At 37.3% G+C, this 16,744-nt stretch overlaps 2 long non-coding RNA genes across 2 annotated transcripts; both read left to right on the top strand.

Moving 5' to 3' along the window:
* The first annotated feature begins 282 nt into the window (after positions 1-282).
* LOC145464921 (uncharacterized) lies at positions 283-9,366 on the top strand. Its single transcript, XR_014041468.1, has 2 exons — positions 283-533; positions 8,772-9,366. It is a non-coding gene; the product is annotated as an uncharacterized LOC145464921 (long non-coding RNA).
* A 2,072-nt stretch (positions 9,367-11,438) lies between these two features.
* LOC145465687 (uncharacterized) lies at positions 11,439-15,413 on the top strand. The gene is made up of 2 exons (XR_014041674.1): positions 11,439-11,688; positions 15,102-15,413. It is a non-coding gene; the product is annotated as an uncharacterized LOC145465687 (long non-coding RNA).
* The last annotated feature ends 1,331 nt before the right edge of the window (positions 15,414-16,744 follow it).

Below are 16,744 nucleotides of genomic sequence, written 5' to 3'. Positions count from 1 at the left end.
TCCAGGTACCTTTACAAAAAAAAAAAAAGTATTAAAATTTATGAAAGGCAAGTCTAAAAATTGTAATAAGCAACGTGGGCGCTTAATCGAGGAAATACATCACTACAATTTATTGAATATTTACTGATTTGCCCTGCTTGACTTTAATATCCTCACGATTTCCCATTAAAACAGTTTATACTCGGAAACGTAGCTCCCTTTGAATACTCCATCAAATTTTACTTTAATATTGTTTAAAGATGCTTCCAAACTCTGACAACAAAAGGATTAGAGCGGTGGATGGAAAGTTAAATAAATTGAACAGGAAACATGCTCAGCGCAGTTTCGGTTTAAAAACAGGACCTACACAACTGCAACAAACCATTTCAGGTCAAGCCATCAACGCCAGAGCACCTTGACTCCATCACACTGAACAAAACATGCAGAAACGTCTGGCGATTTTACTTGTCCTTGCGCTGGTAATCGCCGTTGCTAACTTTCCAACAGCACAAGGGTTTTCAGGCGGAACTGGAACCTGGAAAAGAGCTTTGCAGGTAGGCTTGAACTTCTATATTCCTTGGCAATTCGTTTACCGTCTTCTGTGAAAACAGCAAACGGTCACCAAGTTGCCGTTTGTCACACCTGTCTTAGATTTGACTTCAAGAAAATGGCCCTCTCAATATAAAATACGAAATAATTTTTAATTAAGATTCCAAGACCAAACAGGAAAAAAAAAGAAAACATTCTGGGGAACTAAAACCGTTGGAGCGATCTGTGTCTATTATTAAAATTTAAAAATTTAAAAAAGGAGTGAATTGTTTCTTTGAGCTAGGCTATGTAACAAAGAAGAAAAACCAAACAAATTAAACAATAGTTAGATGACATGTAGTTAGAGCAGGAAAGTCATGGAGGTTAGTTACGTTTATCTATTGGCTGCGCCTGCCTACTTTCACAGTTCCTCTGTAAGTCCCACATTTTCTTCTCACGGGTTCATGAATTGCTCAGGACTCGTCTTTGGGAAAACAATTCCTGAAAGTGAATTAACATACGAATTCAAGTTTACCCAGGCCAGGGAGAATTGAAAATTAAACGGAAAACTTTTAAATTCCTTACTTTTAATCATCAATGGAACGATATGTGTCAGTTTTATTCATAATTTCCGTTTTAGTGCATGTCGACATTTCAAAATTTTCCACCCTCAAAGCTCATTGAGCTCTTCAACTTTTGCTTTGTATGTTGTCTTCTTTTTATTGATTCTCAGAATCATGAAGATTTTTGAATCATTCGCAAATCATGAAAATTTGTGTTGATTCAAAAAGGAATCAGAACTGCTTGCTTATAAAAATTATGAGGGTAGACAGCAATGATCATTAAGAACGAATTATCCCGCTAAATCATCTTGCCTATGTCTATTAATGACGAATATAGCAAATCGAAAGATAAGGCAAACACGAAATAAAAAAAGGTGAAAACGAGAGCTGCATAAATTGTACAAAACTGAGTCTTATCAGTTAATATTTCAGTGCGCATTTGTCCTGGATTTCGGACTTCATGGTGTTCTATTTTCATGAAGATATTTTGAGACCTGGGTCGATCTGCAAGTGAAACACAAATCGTTAAAAAAGAAAATTTGCATCATAATTCCAAGTGAAGAATTTAATCTTCTGATCTGAGGTAGAAGTTGTTTATATTGTTTACGTCAACCTTCTCAGTGATAGACGCACGCGGAAAGTGTGATAGGCCATTCATAATGAAAGCAATTCGGAAATGTTAAAACAAATCATTAAACAGTATTTAAAGAGTAATTTTACTCAGGGCGAAAGCGACACCATGCAAGAAGGCGCTAACTTGATTTTACGATCCCAGGTCGGATGTGTGAAATCCACAAAGATTACTTTGATATTACTGTCCTCTTTCGACTGAAGGAGGCAAAAAGCAATTATAGTTTTTTACGACATCTCCTTTCAAATTACAATAATCCGAAAATCCACATTAGTCGAAACTTCGTTCCGCAAAGCGACGAGTGTTAGGTCGTGAGTCGAGAATACTAAAAAGTGTCACCATTTTCACTCTTGTAACTCAGAACTTATGCTTTGATGTGATTTTGGCATTAGCAGTGTAACTGACGTTTAAATTTTGTTCAACCATCTGCTCGCGACCAAGACATAGCAAGCGAGAAAAAACGGTGTGAAAAACAAAATTTTCTTCCATGATTTCAAATCACGGAAATATAGAAGTTAACAAATCTTTCTCAGGCTCGAAGCCTAGTAATCCATGTTTAATGTGCGTTATTAAGACACAAGACGACCAATTAATAACTGCTTTTTAACTTCAAACGATAATCAGTGGCTCAGCAGAGAATACTTCATCAAGCGAACAAAGCTGCCTTGATGATGCAAACAAATTTGTGCCGCCAAGGAGCAAAATTCTGAATAATACCGCCTGGGTAAGGATTTTTTTCGCTAATCCTGCACTGATCGACTGCCTTTGTTTCTTATTTTACTTACTTCTCGCATTTTAAGGAAGGAAAAGTAATTATTAGTTTTAAGAGAGTTTTATCGGACGTTCTTGAATGACGTCGTTAAGATAAATTTGTCAAGATTTACAGCCGCTTGACGACGATGTGGGAGTCACTTAATTATTATTACCAAGGGTTCATTTATTGTAATGAGTGTGATGAGTGCGTACTTTACATGTCTTTTGTTCGGTTTTGTATAAAGGGCAGCTTCGATTCAAAAAACACAACCAACACAATTGTAGTAAACAGTAGAGTCAAAGCCTTCAAGCGAAAGCATCACATCTTTTCTAAACGACACTGAAGAAATCATGCAGAAAAAGCTAGCAATTTTCCTTGTCATCGCGTTGGTAATCGCCGTAGCTAACTTTCCAACTGTTCAAGGATTTACGGGAGGTACTGGCTCGTGGAAAAGAGCCCTGGAGGTACGTCGGACTGTGTCAGTTTCTTGTTTCCATTTTTTTTTTTACTAAAGCGCTAACCGGTCAACAAGTTAACTTGACAGCTCTCTTGTAAGGACCTCGTTGTAAGATACTCAGTAAATTTTATTATGATTCCAAGATAAAGAAGCGAAAAACGCTATGTAGGTTGGGACAAGTTTTTCTTGGAGCAGAGCTGAGTAATTGAAAGGAAAACCAAACAAAAAATGACATGTTTTTTCTCAATCATGCCAATTACAGTGATTTTGCCTTACTTGGATCAGTCGGCCTCAGTTAAACTCAACTGAAAATGTTTTACCAGTAGAAAATGCCTTAAATGTTAAAAAAACACATTTTTCTGAGCGCGACACTCAACAGGGTTTAATGTTTAATTAAAAGCCGAGGACTTGAGCCTCACAGTGATGTAAGAAATACTTCGGAGATAACAGTCCACATACTTGTACTGTTTGTGTAACAAAAACAGACCGATGATAACGTCTGTGTGCTTGTAGGAATCGCTCAGATCAGCGAAAAACGTAAAATTGTTCCATTCTGTTTGACATAAATTTAGGATATCTGGACAGATCAGCGTGTACTTAGCGTTGCAAAAGACGTTGTGAAACTTAGCAAGTCGAGGCTTTAATTTTTAACTGGTTTAAACTAAAAAACGTTTCGCGATAAAAGAAATAAGCTTGCCCACGAATGCAATTAAAGCGTAATCAAACAGTAGCGGCCATGCATTGAAAAAGTAGCTTGTGTGTAGATAAGAAGCTGTAAATCATACATTTTTCTTTCTCTTTTATATTGGAAAACCTTTCATATTTCAAAACCCAAGGTTGAGATTGAAACAACGACTTTTTGGCTTTCATTACAAATTGACTATACGTCCTTTTTTTGTAAACCCTTTGTAAAACAATAAACGGTCGCTCAGGTGAAAACTTGATTGAAATAAAAATCAGTTAATGTATTCTTAGAAAGCTTTCCTGAAGATAAATCATGCAAAGCGTAAAACATACACCAATGGATTAAATAATTACTTGGTTGACAGAAATAAGCAACTACCTCTGTGCTTGACTACCAATGCAAAGCACCCTTTTTGCAATATACAAAAAAGATTTTCAGTTCTTGTTTACAAAATGTAGATTCTATTGTCAACGACAAGACAAAACACATTCGTGAGATCAATCATGGACCAATAACAAATAATGTGGCCCAAATCTTTTCTCTTTTTTTACTTTAACAGCCAGTATTAAGCAAAATGTCTTAATTAAAAGTACTTTAGCAAAAACCCACAGCACAGGTTTTGAAATAGCATTTTTTTTGCTTTGATTTTAGTTTATTCAATATGTGCTGTTAGCTGTATCACAGGGATGAATTAGACGCTACTCAACAAAGTCCAATAGTTTAGCCCTGACGGTATGAACAGTACAGGTTTGAAACTTTGCTGAGTAAGGCAAACTACCCAGTGAAGGTCTGTTCTTTAACAACTCGATTTGATAACACAACAGAACATGTATCAGTGTTCGAGTCTGCTAAGCAGTCATGTTCCTCTTTCTTATTTTCACGGTTATTCCGTAGTTGTTGTGAGATTTTCATTTTGTGTAAAAACGATTCATCTCATTCTTTTTTTTTTATTCAGATGGTCATGTTAACCTGTGTCGCTCTTTTTTTGTTCCTACCAAGTTAATCTAAAGCAAATTTGCGTTGTCGTCGCAATTTACATGTCAAGAACACGTCAAGTTTTGCGTTCATCGGGCATATCCTAGCAACAGCATTATTCCTAACAAAAGAGAAAATTCGTAGTAAAAGTAATAGCAATAACAACACTAAAAACACATTAACAAAGCAGATTACTCCTTTCAATTTAGTAAGTGTTGGTAATTTGTGGTTGTTGATCAGCAAAAACAATACCACAGGAAAGTACTGCTTAAAAGCTTTCATTTAAATGGCCGCAAGCCAGGATTTTATCCAGAGACTTAAAAGTTAGAGTTACCTAGTACAGCGGCATGATAAACGGTGCTACAAGAAGATTCTGCTCTATAGCTTTCATTTGAGTGGTCACATACCTGGATTTTATCCACAGGCTTACAAGTTAGAACCACCTTGTAAAGCATTACAGTACCACATGAAAGTGCTGCTCAATAGCTTTCATTTGAATGGTCACACGCGATGGTTTAATCCACAGACTTTAAAACGAATTTGTACAGCATACTATACTAATACTATTACATCATTGTAAACAGAAAGTACTGCTCGACAGCTTTCACCATAATCAAACAACGTTATTGAGAGTCACTTGTTCTGCATAATAAAAGTTACATGAGTTCTGATAACAATATTATTGCTAGTGGAACATTTCGACACGAAAGATGCCTGGAGTGTTGACATTCTAAATTTAATGCCACATCTGAATAGGTTTTATCAGGAGCCATAATCGGGGACGGAGACCGTAAGACTCGGGATTCGCGCGCACCTATGATATGGGACAATTTTTCTATTTTTAGAACAAATTGCGCCATCCTGACGTCATATATTCGCGCGGATTCACGCACATGTCGGGGGCTCTCGCGTGTATGTTGTCACGTTGCGTGATCAAATGGTGAGAGTTGAGAGATTCTCTTGCGTATTTTTCACAGCGATGGCCGGGAATAAGGCAGGGAATACGAACCAGGGCGCTTATATGTAGTTTTATGCTCCGAACTAACGGAAAAGGTGAGTTTTTCAGGGTCGAAAACAAGACTTCAATCTCGCGCTGGGAATGAATAATAAGATCTGCTCACGCTAGTTGTAAGCTTGCGCGTATGTTTTTGCGTTTGTTCTGACTTAAGAATATAGCAAGAAAACTCTCTACTCTGGTATCGAGTTAATTTGTGAGTTTTTCAGACAATGCTTAATCATAACCAAAACCTGTTTTGATGGTTTCTTGTTGTTTCTGTTTGTTTGGTGAGTTTGCAAAAGTTTTTGAAAGGAAAGTCTGACGCGTACAATTAGCTCATTTGCATAGTGCAGCTCATGCATTTTCAAGTCCGAGTCGGTGTTTTCGATTGTCAACAAATCTTGACAAAGATTTCTTTCGTTATCTTTTGTGCTGAGATGCTGTAACAAATTTCACGAACACAAGAAAGGCTACTAACATCATATGTGTTTCTTCAACATAAGCATAGTGAAGTTTTACACTGCGAAAATGAAAATAGACAAGGAGTTTTGATAGCTCGACCAACAAAATCGAAATCGTTATTCCAAGTTGATTAAAGAAAGCGTCATCGTAACTTTGCTGATTATTTCTGTTTTATTCACATATTTTCAGCTTAGCTTTTAATATATTCTCAAACATTTATCAATCTTAAAGATATTTAAAAACTATAGAGTTATTGTTTGAGTTCGATGTACGCTTTCACACGAAAGTGCGGCGGAAGTACAATTTGTCATGTTTACTGACTGTACAAAAACACGCATCGGCGGGCTCTCTCATTCATCGACAACAGAAAATTTACTGGATTTTTACACGAATAAAACTGAGCAGTATCTACGGACGTAAAGTTATCGGGCTTTGATGAAACATCAAGCGTTGCTTACAATTCAAGCGAAATTCAAACTAGCAATTATTTTGTTTTACTTTTCGGTCGCGATAGACTGACAAATTCCTCGCAAGCGTGTGGCAAGAGGAGCTAGGAAACCATGAAGTCCTGAAGCTCTGCTATACCTAAATATATCCAGCTAGTTTTTTGCTGTGTAATGGAAAAGCTGTTAATCTTCAACATATGTGAAATTTAAAGTGGAGTAATGTACAGCTCATGTAAAAGAAGCATCCGTCGGAACACAACTTGGTCAGCGATAAATATGAGCTTACAGCGGAACATACCTAAATTCGACACTGACTTACTTCACTCAAACTGGAGCAGCTTACGACGAAAATACTTAAGCAAAATTCCAACAGTCAAGAGCGTTGAGTTGTGGGCCAAAAACATGAAACATTTCGGGAATTTCGGACGCCATTTCCCCCGCGCGACATCAGCAAAAATCCTCGCAGCATGTACGCGCGTGTGCCGCAGGCGATAGCGCAATTTGTTCTAAAAATAGAATTATTGTCCCATATCATGGGGACAACCCCAGTACTAGAAATGGCGCGCTTACGGTCTTCGTCCCCGATTATGGCTCCTGGTTTTATACGTATTATGTCCGGAAAATGCTCAAAATTCACCTGTAAGCCTCGCTTGCGTGCAATAGACCTTTTTAGCTTGGGCGGTTTGTTTTCCAATTACAGGCCACGTGATATTCTCTAGACAATTGTCCTTTTATCCATCTTAAAATTCTTCATTCATATTCGCGCCACTGTTTGAAAATTTGAAAGCAAGAAATAGGGCAACAAACCGCCCAAGCTAAAAAGGTCTATCATTCTTTTAAGGGCTTTGCCGCCAGTTCAGTCATTGTAAATAGTGTCTCCAATTATTTGTTTTTTAAAACTAAATGCCATCAACACTCAAAGAGCGTTGGGATTTTCGGTTTTGCGGATTTCGCCGATTTTTGGTTCGGTTTTTCGGTTTTCGCACTTAAAAACTGCGGTTTTTCGGTTTTGGTGTCTAGTGCGGTTTGCGGGTTTTCTCCAATTTAGTCTTTGGTTTTCGGTTTTTGTCAACAATAATGGCGGTTTCTCGGAATTTTTCCGTCCAATGTATTCTATGGTTTTTCTGGTTTTGCCATGGAAGTTACATCCTGGAGTCGCGCTAAACTGTAATCCTCCAGAGGAAAAAAGATGGCGACTGGTGCATCTACCCATAATTCTTAGCGCACAAAAACCTTAACAACGTTCATAGAAACGTACAGAAACGCTATAAAATCTTCAAACCTAGGCTACTCAATGTCCTTAGCACAGGGAAAAATATTGTAAAATTTGGCTTTCTTTGTGCCTTATAGGCTACTTTAGGTTCGCAAGGCATTGTGGTAAAATGTACAGCCGCCCTCTTTTTTCCTACGGAGGAATCCAAGGGACCTCTTATAAGCTTTGTACCTGGACTTTCTCTTAGAGGAATGCATGACAAGCCTAAACTCTTTAACAGCCGTTGTTTGGGTCGTAACGGCTGCCAAGCAGAGGCTAAAGGCTAAAGGTAACATCAAAGCAAAAGACTGTTTCACATATAATCACGCAGCTGGGATGATCTTATTGCTCGATTGCGAGTTGTTTCTCCTTTTCGTGGCGGAAATAACATTGCGCGCACTCGCTCCGCTCACGTGTAATAACAGCAAACTATAGACGGTTAGTTTGGTTGTAAAATAAAGTAGTTTGGTTGTAAAATACGGCTGCCATTGTGCCTACGCAAATGAAAATTCTTACAACAGCAATCAAAAAGCAAGTTCAGAATGTCGTGTTTCTTTTAAACAAAAATTATCTAAAATTATTTTACCATGCAATTTTTTCTAGTCTCGTATTGCTGTAGGTCTGTTGAGCCGATTTACAAACAAATAAGCAATTTTTTAGACCACGAAGAATTCTGTACTAACGAGGGAAGACGCAGAAAGAACTTCGGAAAGTACAACAAGTACGTTTAGACATATAAAAATCAAATAACAGAAAGAGAGATTCTGAAGCCTACCAAAGCTTTGTCAGTGAGGGCTTTTATTTCGGTTTTCGGTTTTGCGGTTTTGGCTTGACTAATCTCTTGTTTCAATATCATATTTTATTTTGAGCCCTGACAACCATTGTGCTGCATGTTTGTATTTCCTCACAACAGAGTGACTGCTTTATCTTATATTTTTGGGCAAAATGTAAATATCCTTTCTAGATTGACCAGTTTCAAACGCTTTTATTGAAGGTAAGTTGAAGAAACCATAACTGGAACACGTTTCTCTTTCTCTTGCAGGTGATGAAGGAAAAAAGAAGCATGTGTCATGCGATGAGAGAATACTGCAAACGAGAGTTTATGGAAGACGAAGAAGCGCCCGCGCCTTTGAAGGAGTAAAATCATGTCCAGCGGCTGACTTGTTACGTCATGTAATACATATACAACTGAACAGCAAACTTTTCCAAAAGCACAGATGAAGATATCTGATTTAACTGTAAAGTTTGGCACATGTAATAAAAGAAAATAAGCACTGAGACAGTCTGACGTGTGCGAGTCTTTGTCATTAGACTATCAAAGCAATGCCAGTGTATTTTCCGTTTACTTTTACTCTCCAAAACTCTGATAATACGCCCACAAACCTGAAAAACAGGAAACCTTCCGGTCTGACAATCCTTTATTGAAAGCCTTTGGCCGTATCGCTTAGACCTGGAGAACAATATCATTTCATTGATTTTAAGTCGCCAGCAATTTAAAAGCGTTTCTTTTTTTGTTTAAATAGCACTAGAGTATGTTCAGGGACTTTCAATGTGCACATGATGTCTGTTGAATCGAGCTGTCGTTTTGTGTTCCATATCGATATCTTGAAAACCTGTTACTTTGCAGCAATCTTAACCGTCTTAATATAGCCTCAACCGTTTTAAAAGGGCCAAATTCCCTCCGATGATAAACCTTTCCAGAAGCTAAGTCAAGACTTGTGATCAATAGCCAGCGTTGTAGACGGAAATTTAATGCTGTATCTTGGCACAGTGTTCGCGACGCAGGCTTGCGATCAAAAGTAAACGGAAGGTTTATTGTCAGAGAGCTATGAGTAAATCAGTACAAAAAGCGAGGAGATTCCCCTAAGGAAATTTCAGTCGGCATGTCTCACTTTCATTCTTTCGTCAAACCCTTTATTGTTAAGGACACAAAAAAAGCGTGGTTAAAATGACCTGATTTTTATTTTCTGTTAGCTCGCGTGCATCACGGGTTCTTACCAACTTACAGGACCGTTACAACAGATACTGATTGTATCGGGGAATTACTCAAGTCTGTACGATAGTCAGGGTAGTTATTGTTGTAATATCTTTGTTAATGACTACAAACCCATGATATACTTAAGGTTTATAAAGCACAACAACTTTCAAAGGTGAAAATGCCCTTGCTGGCTTCGTGTTGTTTGAAAACTTAATTGTGTAACAGCCAGTGAACAGTTAAACTTAGTGGCTATAAACTTGACATGTTGTGGAAGTTTCGGGCCAGAATACAATTAATTTACCATCATGGTAGGTTTCTTACTCTCTCTATTATAATGTTCAGCCGCGATAAGTAAACATCGGCCGCGCCTAGTGGTTTTATCTGATTGCCACTTAAGAGAAGAAAAAGGGGGAAACATAGAGGACATTTAATCTATTTTTTCAGGTGGTTTTTCAAAAATGCTTTTGTTTTTCCTGCACACTTCCTTGTGTTTGTAAGATAACAAGTAAACAGCGATAAAATTAGGTCTTGTTTGAGTTGCTTACCCCGCTTAAAAGCCGTTCGCGTGATTATTTCGTAATAAACTGTCCATTAAAAACCAGATGGTGAACCGGCTCATTTTCCACACAAACGTAACCTCAAAAATATACCCAAGGTATTTTACCAACGGGAGACAAGATACAACAGATTTAACTTTGGAGAGTCGTCTTTTAATTCGGTACAAAAAATTGTCAATTGTATTTTGGCAGAAAGAAATGGCAGGGAAACAGGCGATATGTCGTGACAATGCGTGCCAAATTGTTTGAGTGACGCTACTGAATACTTGACGGACCTTTGTAGAGATAACGTTGTCAGAATAGAACAATTGTGCAATTATCAAAATTGTCCACGACATTTCGTTTTAGGACAATCTTAACCCTTTCTTTGATTCAACCGAAAATACATTTGTCGGAATCTATGGGAAACGGAAATCTGGATAATGGAAATGTAAAAAAGTTGTTCGCGTTTCATTGTACTATAAGCTGATATCTTTGTTTGATGTACTGAATTTGCGGAAAGACCTGCCAACGGAGACCAAAAAGATACGGCAGCGGGAAAAATCGACTTACCGGCTTTAACATTTGACACATTCGGAGCAAAAGTGTAAGAATAAAGACAAACGCCAGCTAAGGACATTGTCTATGTATCTATGATCAGTTAAAACAGGTTCGCGTAACTAACGCTGATTCAAACTGACGTTAGGAGTGACTAAGGGAAATGTTTGTTCCGATATTGGTACCAAAAGAAAATTAAACGTTATTTATTTCAAGTTATTGCGTTATTTGCAAAAAGGTACTGATTTGCACGTGAATGTGAAATACACATTCAAAATGTTGTTGACACCGTTGTAAGTGTACCATACAGATGAGTAAACTTTGTCCATTTCTTTCTTGCTTTGCTGATTCGCAAAAAAAAAAAAAACAATGCTCACATTTAAATATTTTTTCGGAAGTTACCGGCAAACAAACAGTTTTCCACGACAATTTTTTTCTTGGTGACACAGGCTAAGTGGCAGGATGTCAATTTTTACTGTCTACTCTGAAATAAAGGAAATTATAAGTGGCAACATTAAATCCTTCGGATGTGAGATGGAAACAGATAAATCGAGCACGCAAAGCTAAGCGTCATTTCATGGCCGGATGCAACGTTTGCCGTCAATATATACAGTTGACATTGTATCAACGTCTTTTTATTTACAAGTTCTAATTCGTAGATAGAAGGCGACACTCGCCTATATAAACCTCTAAGTCGACCAACCTTGAACAATCAAACACAGCTATTGATCTTAACGTTTTCCAAGACCAGAGAAAAGCAAAGAAGGATGAGAAAAGGAGGCACCTTTAGATTTTTTGTGCTAGCGGTTCTGTTTTCCGCCCTTGTGGTCCTCGGACCATGCGAAGGATTTAACGGGGGTACTGGGAACTGGGATACAAGACGAATGGTAAGTATTGAATCCATCTAAATAAGCAGTTTATGTCAGTGAACTATGGCGAATATTATAGCGCTACTTAAATGTTTCGTACGTCACACTTTTAAAAGAACGAAAGCTCAATCCAAAAATATTTCTAAAGAGAAACTTTTCTCTCTCAGCGCCTCCCTCCACCCGCTGTATCAGCGGATCGGGACGAACTCTTCGAGTAGCCTGCAAAATTATATAGTAGTTATGTATTTAGCTATTCCGACTTCACGCTTTCACCAAATCGTGGTTTATCGATCCTTAGCCGGCAATAAAACAGTGTTTGCTAATTGCTGTGTTTGGAAACTTCCAATAACTTACTTTGAAACAGAAATAAATTAAAAGAGCTAGGTCATCCAATTGTAGGCAATTTCAGCATTAACTGAATGGTCATAGAATCGATCAAAATAACGCGTAATATCGGCCTCAAAGCACAGAAGAAACACAGAACGAAGCCAAATATCTACATGAGTACGCAACCTACTTTAACTTAGTTGTGTTTTCATTATATAACAAAAATATATATATGTGAACCGTGTGGAAACATTGCTTGCAACTTGCCTGCACCTGTTTATGAATCAGAAGTGAATAATTTTCGCTGTTCCTAATTTATTCAGTTTTACAAGAATACTAAAATTGAAGCTATTGAAACGTTGCACTGATTTTTTTTCTTTTTTTAATTCAATTGCTTCTTGTATATAAATATTTGTAGTGCTTTTAAAACAGAAGATTTAAGACACTGTATTGAAAATCCTAACTTGTTGCGAAAGCAACGATTTTGTGTTTGAAGTTCTCAAAATGTATTTAACTAAATCTTGAAACGTCGCCGGCAATGTTATTCGCGTAGGCGCAAGCTCTCATACAAATACTGGAAAAAGCAAAGTTTTGGCACCGCTATTGCAAATATATATTTGGCATACATTTGTTGACTCTTTCCTCATTTCAAATGTATGTATAAAAATAGCTTTTTAATGAAACAAAACAGGCTTCAGTTTAAGAGCTATTGGGCGTTCAGACTAAAACGAAGGAAAAGGTGTTGAATAATAAAAACGAATTAATTTAACTTCTGACGTTTTTCAGAACATTCCGTGGCTTTATTTTCTTTTAAATAGATAAATGAATAAGCAGATTTGAGATATAGCAATTTCCCTCCAAAAGGTGAACGTTAACTGGTATGAAGAGAAAGTAAAAGCCGTTATTTTAATTTGTGCTGTTTTTTATATAACATGAAGCACATTCTCCTAAGAAATAAACAAAGTGCTCCAGGTATACAAGCATTCCTTCTAAATTACTACACAGAGGTTCCATTCACTTCTCCAAATAACTTTGTACGCATGCAAATTACAGCAGATATAGCAATGTATTCTAGCTTTTCTGCTCCTTGACTTTCTGGAAAGAGGTCCTTAAAAAGTGCCTTGATAATCTATTAATTTTACTAGCTTTGGATTTTTAATAGGGATGCGGCGGTTTACCTGTATCTCTCTCTCTCTCTCTCTCTCTCTCTCTCTCTCTCTCTCTCTCTCTCTCTTGGGATGTGAAAGTAATTGGACTTTGATTAACTGATGGAATAAAACTGATTGAAAATGCGTCCCAGCTCTTCGATCCGTGGTAGAAAGAAGCCACTTGCGATCTGTTTTCAGAAACAAGCGGGTTTATTCGTGTAAGTTAATGTGCTTTTATTTTTTGGCGAAGTTTCCTCTGCTTTTTTCACATTTGTTGGTTTGTCAGTCCTAATGACGCTTAGGAAATTAAAATCCTTACAATGGATTTTATGTAATAATCTAGGTAAATAACGTGTAAGGCAAGTAAATCTTTTAATTTCCTTTCGCTGCACTAGAGGCCTCGGAAATGGAGTTAACATTAATAAAATGGACAAATATATGTGCCAAAAAGAATACCATTTAGAAACCACGTGGTGAAATTAACATCACAAGAAAAGTGGTCGGAAATAGGGCTTACTAAACTTTTAATGCACTAAATACCAAGTTTATCAATACCGTTCAATAAGTTTCGCTCGGTAAGCCTTTATCATGAAAGTTCGGGTTTTAAAATGCCGTAAGCTAGTAATTCGCTTGGTCAAAAAAATGTTAAACGTAGAGAATTTGTAAACAAACTGTTAATCAGAATTAAACTCTGTCGTAGTGGAAAAAAGTACGTCTCAAGTTTCTTTCACTTGGCCATTAAAATGCGGCTTAATCAGAGCACTGCAAATAAAATGGTTCCTTGATTACTTTATAGTTAACAAACTATTGATAGATTTTCCGTTTATTTACCAGTCTGTGTCATTAACGGAACTCCGCATTGATTGCATTTTCGAAGGAAAGCTGTAGTTAAGTGTCTATAAAATGCAATAGCTTTAAAGCGCTCATCAGTAGCATCGCAAACTTTTGCAAAGTCTTCCAATCGATACCGACTGAATTATGAAGAAGGGAATCGCAACAGCGTTTTTTCTCTCGACCCTCGTTCTAGCTGCAATGTATCTTCCCTTGTGCCAGAGCTTCAGCGCAAAGACCCCATTCAAAAGAGATCAACTACAGGTTTTACTGACTTCATCTTTCATTTTTCTAATTTTTCGACCGTATAGTATATTCTTTTATCTGCCTCTTTCAACCTGGCTGCATGCGGCTCAAGTAGTAAAGCACCAGATTGCTACGACGAAAAATCTCAGATATATTACATTGCTCTCATGACGGTTTATTCCAAACAATTGTAAAAAACATAATCGTGCACAGGTTTCTTGGAAAGGCCTAAAAAATAATTTGCGGTACAGTATTAACTCTCTAGACCGAAATATGGCGGATAAAGTTGTGACCTGTTATTAGTGTACGAAATTTATCGTGAGAACTTTAATTTTTGCAACTTCAAATCAGTTATATAAGCAAACTTCTTAGGCTCTTTCTCAGACCCTCAGGTAAACTCAAATAAGTGATTATTGTGTAATCGTGTGTTGCACCGCAGCGAGCTTGTTAAGCTTGGCAAAGGGTTTCCAAGTTTTCGTTAGGTTTTTTGTTTCTTTTTTTTTCTGGTTGGACTATTGTTGCTTAAATTTATATTATTTTTTTACTGAACAGGAAATTTCGTCCATAGGTACTTTCAATCGCCGGGATGCCAACCCGGCCTTCCGTGACACTAATAGAAATGTTCGTCAAGGGTTCAAAATGCGTATCCTCTGAGAAAAGTAAAAAAAACAAACAAACAAACAAAAAACATTTCATGCGGCAGAAGGCACCCAATCGCCTTGGTACCTTGTAGAAATAACACACTTACAAAACAGAAATTCTTCTATTTCAGAGTAGATTCTTTTTAAAATTACCACGACCATCCCTCCTCTCTACTATGTTTTTTCATGCTCTGCGATCTTTTCTAACATTTTCATTGATTTGTCTTAATCTCTCGAGGCAAATAAACGTGCACTGGATAGCATGTGCAGAGTGGCGAGGGAACATTGCAAACGGGAGATCTTACAAGACGATGACTTCGCTATTCCTGGTCCTCGTCCAGTCCAGTGAAAGGAAAACACGGTGCAGTCAAGATTACAGACACAAGATCTTAAAAGAAACATCAACCCAACTGTTATTATTAATAATCTTTACACTGATGACAACGTAACTTGACAAACTCGTAAATGACATAGTTTGAACTTATACATAGAAGTCACTATTACAATAAAGATCAGAGCAAAGCAACACAAGATTGATCATGATTTTACTACTCTTTCATTGTTCATGCATTGCCAAGCAGATCGGTGCACGTGATAGATTTAGACATGATAAAAAAATTCAAATACATATATGCTCCTCATGTATCGCCAAATTCTCAGAAATGACATGAGTAAGAAGTGTAAGAAAACGGATAGGGAGAGTTAGTATTTTGAACTTAAAATTGAACGTGTTCAAAAGCTGCCATCTAAAAAGGTGTCACTTCAGTACGTTGAAATCACTTGCGAGTCTATTGGGTGAAAGACTGTAATAAACTTCGTATTAGATGAATTAAACTGGATGGTCGAGCAACAATGGGAGGCGAGTAGCCCAGCAATTTCGACTGTGAATGCGCCAGGCTTAGGTTTGCAGGCGTTTTGAAGCATGTTTTGGAGTCCTACCTGAATCCTATCACGTGTAGCAAAAAGTGTTTCGGCCATGTAGGGAATGGCTATGTACAAGCAATTGCTTCAGCGGAAAGCTTGATATTTCTAGGTTCAGCATCATTAAAATACATTTTTGACTCGAAACATACAAAAGAGAACAAGACATACACAACATACAAAGAGAACGAGAATTTATTATAGTAATCTTAATAGAACATTTTCACTCACGTGGCTAGCATACATGTAACTTAATTGGAACAAAAGGACTGAGTTTTTACAGAAGAAAAGAGGTCAACTCCTACGCCAACGCTCTATCAGTTTAAGTTAAATTGCAGTTGCTATCGTTGTTTAGCGAAATGACAAAGAAAGCATTGTCTAAAAGTGATTCGTTCTTGGTGCTTTTAAACTTATCTTTTCTACCTACTACAACACGTGCGCCGCCACATCTGTTTTTCATGCGCGAGACGAGTTAGGGTGGAGAAGAAATGGCGGGTGCTTTAAGATGCTTTGCCAAAGAGATGCTATTTTTTTTCCTCACTTGTTTTCTCAAACGCCATACATATATATTCATAAGACGTTTTGAAAGACTGATGAAAGGGACTTTTAATGGTAAATTTCCATTTGTCCGTTTGACTATATATGGATTATCATAATCCATAATCGACGAGCTAAACCAGAGTAGCTCGACTTACTACAGTCTAGACCCTTTCAACCGGTTAAACCGAAATTAAATCGATCTGACTGACAAGAGAAAAACCGTCTCAAGAAAAGAACAGAAAAGTTTGTAACGTGAGATAAATATAAGCGCTTCTTTATAGAAAATCCCATGTACTAACTGGTTTCCTGGTTTTGGTAAAATACAACAATATACTTGACTGTCCTAAAACTCTCAGGAAATGCTTAATCAAAGAAAGTCCCGTAGATTACTGTCCCTATTCACAACCTGAGGAGACTAAA

Source organism: Orbicella franksi, chromosome 13 (assembly GCF_964199315.1).
Source record: "Orbicella franksi chromosome 13, jaOrbFran1.1, whole genome shotgun sequence".
Lineage (NCBI taxonomy): Eukaryota > Metazoa > Cnidaria > Anthozoa > Scleractinia > Merulinidae > Orbicella > Orbicella franksi.
Note: the sequence above shows the minus strand (reverse complement) of the source record. Positions and strands in the feature narration are given on the sequence as shown.